Genomic DNA, 8,496 nt, shown 5'->3' with positions numbered 1-8,496 from the left:
AAAAACAAATGCATTACATATTCCGATATAATTGATATTTCCAAGAGACATAATTCTTTTAAAATTATTTGATCTGTACTTATTTTCGAACTCGTCCGAGACATTGATGGAATAAACCTATGATATGAGTTTCATAAAAATTCGGCAAGAATTGTACACATGAGAGCGCTAACAATGCAATTTTTAACATTTCCAAGGGCAATAACTCTTTTAAAAACAGTTGATCGGCACTGATTTTTCGAACTTGTTTGAGACATTGGTGATATAAATATATGATATTAGTTTGATAAAAAATATGGAAAGGATTGTACACGTGAGAGCGCTGACAAGACTGGACGAACAGACGGACGGACGGACGGGCGCCTGATATTTCTATTTAACAGCGCAATGGGACAAACGCAAACGATGTCCCTGGCTCGAGACAGGTGAACGAATAAGTGGCAGGGTTAAACATGTTTTTATCATAAACAAGTTTTGTTTTATGTCTCAACACTGTCCCCTACCATTATCGATCAGTGGTCTAACAAATGGTAAACAATCGAACTTACGATTAACAGTACAGAATATAAAAGCAATGAATTCTAAAATGGTGGTATATTCAGATAACTGAATATATTATTTAGTTATGTATATTCCGGACCATATGAGTATTTGGACCATACGCGTATGGTCATGACTATATGCGTATATGCGTATATACGCATATGGTCCGGGTAATTTACATGGTTACCGTTGAAAAGGTATCTTATAAATTGAGAGTATATGAAAAGGAAATTTTGACTTATTCAATCATAATATTGTAATCCTTATTTCATGATTAATGACATAACTTGAATTTTACTCACAAGTAAGAATTATAGTAAAATCATTTCTATCGGGTCATTATCAATTTGTCCTTACGAAACACAATATGTCGACTTATGGAAATAACTTCAAGACTGTTAAACAAGAAATCAATTTCTTAACTCACAGGAACTTTGGTCATTACACCTTCTTTCTTTCTTAATTTTTGTGTTTAAACATATTTTTATCAAATTGAAATTTTTTAAATATTTCAAATTGATTTTAGTTATGATTTTATGTGTGCTTGTTTCTATGCATACGATCTTACCATGTCAGTTTGTACGATTAGGAACAAGAATATGAAGGGCCGTTCGGGTCATAATTCATTTTGATTCACCTACGATAGAGGTACGCGAAACAGGTCGTTCACATACCCTAGAGGTACACGTAACACTTTGTTCACGTACCCTAAAGTGACGCGTAACTATTTGTTCACGTACCCTAGAGGTACACGTAACTATTTGTTCATGTATGCGGAATAACCTTTATACCCTATGCACAATGAACTCGTCTGCTGGAGAATACTAATTGACCAATTAAATCAGGCCTGTTTTACAACATTTTAATTAAATGATTTTAAGTTATAAAACTCGGTTAAAATTATTGATTAAAAACTTTATTTATATTAAACATTAATTTTGGCAACAGATTGTGTACATGGAAAACAGTATTCTTCGTTTTGTTGTCGGTTGTTGCCAAATCTTAAGCAGTTTTACAGGTTATCTTCCTTATCCAATACACATCCTTAAAGGATATAGTTAACTTCTTTCCTTTATAATTTTAGATATCTGCATTCCTTTCATCGGGATTTTTTCCTAGCACAAAACAATTTTCTTCTGTTGCAAGTAGTTTGAGGTTTGGGGGAAAATGAAATGATGTTGACACAGATAATCCATTATTCAGGGAAAGATATGACAGGTTTTCTGTTGCGGTTAGCTGCACGAACAAACAGTTACGCGTACCTCCAGGGTACCTGAACAACCAGTTACGCGTACCTCCAGGGTACGTGAACAAACTGTTACGTGTACCTCTAGGGTACGTGAACAAAGTGTTACGTGTACCTCTAGAATACGTGAACAAAGTGTTACGTGTAAATCTAGGGAACGTGAACGACCTGTTACGCGTACCTTAAGCGTATGTTTAACAAAATGAATTATGACCAGAACGGCCTTTCATACAAGAACACATCGATTAAATGAAAATAAGTAGAAATAATAATTTAAACACTAAGAAAAAAAAGGGTCCATACCCCAAACTGATATGATATCACTTACGGACGAAAACGTCGACAGGATAAAGCCTCATTAAAGGCGCTTTAAATTGACTCTACAGAATATGTAAAAGATAAAAGAATACAATTATTAACATGTGCCGTTTCGAGTTGCTTTCAAGTGACTTATCAGATTGGACATTTACTTTAGCAGAACTTCCAATAGACATAACGCCATTCATCACAACCATATTGCTAGCACTACATCTATATATTTATCCTATTTTTATCCTTATCGATTTTTATACATTGCTTGCATTTTGTTTTAAAAAGGCAGCATTACTATAAGGACATAAAGATACACAATACACTCTCATGCAATGTGACTAAAGGTGTGATTAAACTCATCATAGATAACAGGCTTTATTTTAATTTTGTACGCCAGACGCGCATTTTGTCTACAAAAGACTCATCAGTGACGCTCGAATCAAAAACATCAAAAAGGCCAAATATAGTACATAGTTGAAGAGCATTTGGGACAACAAAATTCCAAAAAGTTTTGCCAAAGCTAAGATAATCTATTCCTGGAGTAGAAAATCAATAGTATTTCGAAAAATTCAAAGTTTTGTCAACAGTTAATTTATAGTTATGATCCTATCAATGATAATTCATATAAACACAGAAGTTCTGAATACTGGGCTGGTGATATAAATGTTAATATTTAGCTCTTTCAGTCTGGTACATGACATTGTAAAGACACGCATAGAAATACGAACTTTTCCGGTGAAGGACAAAACTCAAGAATCTTCTATTGTTTAAAGTTTCAAAGTAGATTCTAAGTTTATACGGATTTGCTCCGGTGAATACTCTTTAAACGATAAACAACGGAATGAGGTTTGTTGAGAAGTATCTTTGCCTATATTAAGTGTGTCATTAATACTCTTTAAACGATAAACAACGGAATGAGGTTTGTTGAGAAGTATCTTTGCCTATATTAAGTGTGTCATTCAAATGAAGACTATTCGTAAATTTCAATATAGGTTTTGTCAAAATAACATATACCATTCGTGGAAAATCCATCCTGCACCATGTTCCTGTACAACTTACAACTATTAACACTCACCTACATTATATGGTAATCTCTATTCACAAACGTCTTTATAATACTAAATTTCTATAATTACAAAGATTTAAACACCAAAGGCCCTTTTCCGGTCCTAATAATCAACTGTTTTGTGACATTTGAAGTTTTACTTATTTCAAGAAGTCAAGTGTCATTTCAAACCTTTTATCAATTCCTGTCAAAATGTACGAACCAACCATTGGTTTTTTAATGTTTTTCTTTAATACGGACATTTATTCTTTTCAATTATTCCAAGTTCAACACGTAATTAACGAATTTACATTTGAGCGGTAATGACAGATCAGTGTAGAACTTGTTAAAATCATCTTGTAGATTAAGTGACTTCCAATTTAGTCTTTTGTATGGAGCAGTATTAAGTGTTATTTTAATTCAATACTACAGGGATAGGAAATTAAATGGAGAAATAATGAGTCTTATTTTATGATCAAGCAGTACTTGTAGCAAAATACAGTCAATGTATTTGATTCTACGTTCCTCTATTCAATAAACACGTGTCACATTCTATGATAGACGACCTTTACAAGTGCAATTACGTATGTCTATTCAAATGAATTTTATATCCACACACGAACCAATTTGTATTTGATTTGGAGTTTAATATAAAAGAACCTCCTCAGCCTCTTTCTTGACTACTAACGTAGAGCTTGATGATAGTGGTCACCTTAATAATAAAAAGTATGACCGTTAGGACAATAATGTTCTATCCTCCTTAGTCAAGCAGTACATTTCTCTTTTACGGTCAAAGTGAGTACTTTCCTAATTATGTTTGCCAAGAACTATAGTTGTCACATGAAACAGTTCCGTAATGCATCCATCAATGACTGTTTTATGACATGTTATTATTAGAGTTGCTAAATATAAGTATTTATAGATTATAAGATGGCATTCTATATATCGGCTCTGGTATCCTCCTGAGACTACCATGTCGTAGCCCAAGGTTCCGATTTTAGCCTTTGATGTTACTAGGTCAGAAATGGAAAATTTAATGTAATGATCTTTTATCATATATTTAGCAGATGACATGGGAAAGAAGAAATTGACTTTAGGTGTAATACCACCATTGATTTTCCCCTATTAGTCTTTGTTAAATTTGCATATAAGAAAATAACCATCACTGGAAGTTAACCAATCAAATTTCCCCCTTTTTTAACCCGTGTACAAGCTTTAGTAACCATGTAACCTCAAGTTTCCAAAATATTCTGTAGAAACCCCAAATAAAAAAATAATGGTGCTTTGAAATACCCAAGATATATGTTTATGACCCAGAAATGTTTTACTGCAATGAAATGTAGGATCAACTACCTACAACTGTCAAATTCAAGGGAACATTTTTTTTCGACCTATTTTCGTATGCAACCGGATGTGACGTACTATGATTTGGTGGTATTACACCTAAAGAAGACTTTTTTGTTAAATAAACTGAATGTGACTTTTTTCCTTTGTAATACTGGTTATTTCAAGCATTCCTGTCAAGTTTTGTCATAATCAGTTCAATAGTTTGAGAAAAATCTAGTATAATGTAAGACGACATCTACAGCGATTCGAGCAAAATTTCTTCGAAAAATCCAAACCAAGCCGCATCATGATAGAATATAGTGTGGACCAATAAATGATCAAATATTTATCTCATCTGCCTACAAACAGTTGAATATGATACAAAAGATGACTTTAGGATGATAAATACTACTGATGGACCTCTTTGTCTTCCTTATAAGGTCTCTTTTGGTTCATTTATACCTCTCATTTCCTCAAAATTTCTACTTTTTAGGCCAATAAATAAAAATTTTGGGGTAATTTTCACTCATTTATGATAGAAATATTATAGTAAATGATTAATTGAAGTAATCAAGCTGAATGAACTATCTGTATAAAAGTTTACTGTCTCCAAGGAGGTTTCAATAAGTCCTTACATAAAACTTAAATTTACGCCGCGTTCCAGAGAGGGACATAAAAAGCTTCTCTTTTGGTGAATAATTTGTTGTTTCTGCTTTAAAAATAATTTCATTTACTTAAAACTATATATTTATTAAAGTATTTCTAAGAAAATTTTTCTAGTATAGCAGATTATAAGAAATAAGGAGAAAAAGCTCTCCAAAACTCTAAGTATGGCTTGTTCTGTCAACTAATATTCATGGTTAAGTCCTATTTCAAGGAAATTTTCGCATAAAATGTGCTTTGGAGACTCAATCCACTCAGAATATTTCATTATTTGTAATATTTCACTTAAATAGCAAGAAATTTGAACACATGAGAGTACTCACAAGGTCAAAGATGCATGTACAGCTTCCCATATTAGGTGTAATACCACCATTGATTTTCCCCTATTAGTCTTTGTTAAATTTGCACTTTTCAAAAAAATGGTGCAGAATTTATCTTTGTTTCAAATAAAGAATTACTTGGCATGAGTAAAGTTTTATCCTGTCCAGTACTATAGAAAAAAATTCACATAACATTTCATTGCATATAAGAAAATAACCATCACTGGAAGTTAACCAATCAAATTTTCCCCTTTTTTAACCTGTGTACAAGCTTTAGTAACCATGTAACCTCAAGTTTCCAAAATATTCTATAGAAACCCCAAATCAAAAAATAATGGTGCTTTGAAATACCCAAGATATATGTTTATGACCCAGAAATGTTTTACTGCAATGAAATGTAGGATCAATTACCTACAACTGTCAAATTCAAGGGAATATTTTTTTTCGACCTATTTTCGTATGCAACCGGATGTGACGTACTATGATTTGGTGGTATTACACCTTAAACAATTGAATGAAGCAAATAAATGTATTCATTTTTAGTTAAGTTCTTTAAAAATGTCGTATTTTTTAAGTTTTCAAAGTTTCACGAATAAATCCTTTCGCCATGTCTGTTTCTCTTCAACTTTTAAGAAAGATGTTTTGTCAAAGTAGCCCAATTTTGAAATCTTACAATTTAGACTTGAACAACAACCATAGTCAGAAAGATATTCCCTACGAGATGTTCAAAATAAATATTCTAATGCGGATAAAATATCAAGTTTAGTGGGGTTCGTGTTGCTCAGTCTTTGGTTTTCTATGTTGTGTTTTGTGTACTGCTGTTTGTCTGGTTTTTTTTTCTTTTTTAGCATGGCGTTGTCAGTTTATTTTCGACTAATGAGTTTGAATGTCCCTTTGGTATCCTTTGCCTCTTTTTTTAAGTAAACCTCTGGCTAATTTCAATATTCGCTAAAACTTTTATAATTCATCTATTCACATTTTTGGGACATACATTTGACATCACAACTGACATTTAAATATCTTGATTATTTCCTCCTACTACTTGAATAAATATAATTTTGACATTATTGAAGAAATGTATTGTATTTGCAATTTAAGGGACTCTTATCATAACTCCTCCGTCGATTAACTAGTTTGATCAATGATACAACGCAATGATGATCATAGAAATATAAAATAAGTAAGCAATCATCTCGTTTATCAAGCAAAGTTTAACAGCTAATTTAGTACCCCGTCATGTTATTTGTCTATATTCATTAGCAACATTCCACGTTTGCAACACAAAACAGCTTCTAATTATATAAATGCCATCATATATTACTTTAGTCAAAGGAGTTAGTTCATTTATAACCGAAGCGTTTGTCTCTTAAATAATGTATAATACAAGATGAATGCATTCATGCACAAGCATTACGGGCTTAACATTTCATAGCATATAATTTCTTCCAGGAGATTCTAGAGGTAACAATATTTATAATAAGGTCATCTTAATCTTGTCTCTTCGCGAAGAAAAACCTAGTAGAAAAAATATTAGAAGTATGGATTATTTTCAAAGAAAAACAAACAACTTTAGAAAATCTTTTCATTTCAGGTAATTGTTTGAATTTTATATCAATTTCGTCTTCTTAAACCCACACGGAAAGAAAAGTTATCTCTTAATTCCTGGCATAGTAAAAGCAAATGCCAATATCTACCATCAAGCTGTAAATTTGAAGTTTAGATGCTTCTGCCTTATTTGGCAAAAATACAACTACTTTTAGATCAACATATATTTTAAAACCTACGTATTTGCTGTTGGGGTTCTACATCATCTCGATACCCAACATGAAGCAATGCACACAGTTATGCTTTTATTTTACATTTAATTTCTTTTAAAGGTAGACTACCGATATTCCATCGTATGAAAATATGATATTTCTATCAATATTATGATAACAATAACACTCGTTGAAATAATATAATCCCAGGTTTGGTTTGCCTATACTAACACTTTATGAAAAGACTTAATGATAGAAGACATCTATCTTAAAGGACTGTTTTAACCTCAAGACAAATATGTTGTAGTCTCCGCACACAAAGACCCAAACGATACGTCTGTTTTGTAAATTACATTACTAGTATATAAATAAAGGCAACAGTATACCGCTGTTCAAAAGTCATAAATCGATTGAGAGAAAACAAATCCGGGTTACAAACTAAAACCGAGGGAAACACATCAACTATCAGAGGAAAACAACGGAACAACAGAAACAAGTGCAACAAAAACAAACGCCAACATACATAGAAACCAACTTTTTGATAACAACTGCCATATTCCTGATTTGGTACAGGACATTTTAAGAAAAAATGGTGGGTTGAACCTGGTTTTATGGCTAGCCAAACCTCCCGCTTATATGGCAATGTTAAAAATATCGCTAAAATGACAACACTACGTGACAGAAATACAGCACAAACAAACGCAAGAACACTCAGCACAGAGAAACGCATAAATAAATAATATAATAGTCGTTACAACATGTAAATCGCAGAATAACAACGAACATCTTCCATTAACGACAGCACAGGACATCACAAACAGTGACGTATTTTTGTAACGAATATATAATCCTGAAATTTGTACAATTATTTTCACAATACTAGTCCAAACAATTATCATGACTATGACGATATTGAAAGGCTATTTTAAATAAATGCTGTGACGACGTCATAATTATTTGGACTAACACAATAATTTATCCATGGAAAATGGAAATCAACTCGACTATACTGACAAATAAAACACATGTGAAATGCACCGAAAACACAGAATTCAAACGACAAGCGATAAGACATAACACAATATCTAACCGAAACCACAACAAAAACATCATAAATAAATACACGAATATTGGATGTATAAATACCGAGACACGTCGTATAGCAATGCAAATTCACACTCGGCAAAACAGTCATATTCGGGAATAGGTCACGTTCGGTACTTCGAAGACAGACGACATAGATGTTAAACCACAATCTAAGACGTGGTAAAATTGTCATTAGTT

The sequence above is a fragment of the Mytilus californianus genome, unplaced genomic scaffold (assembly GCF_021869535.1).
Source record: "Mytilus californianus isolate M0D057914Y unplaced genomic scaffold, xbMytCali1.0.p SCAF_1, whole genome shotgun sequence".
Taxonomy (NCBI): Eukaryota; Metazoa; Mollusca; class Bivalvia; order Mytilida; family Mytilidae; genus Mytilus; species Mytilus californianus.
The sequence above is the reverse complement of the archived record's forward strand: the minus strand, read 5'-3'. Positions refer to the sequence as shown.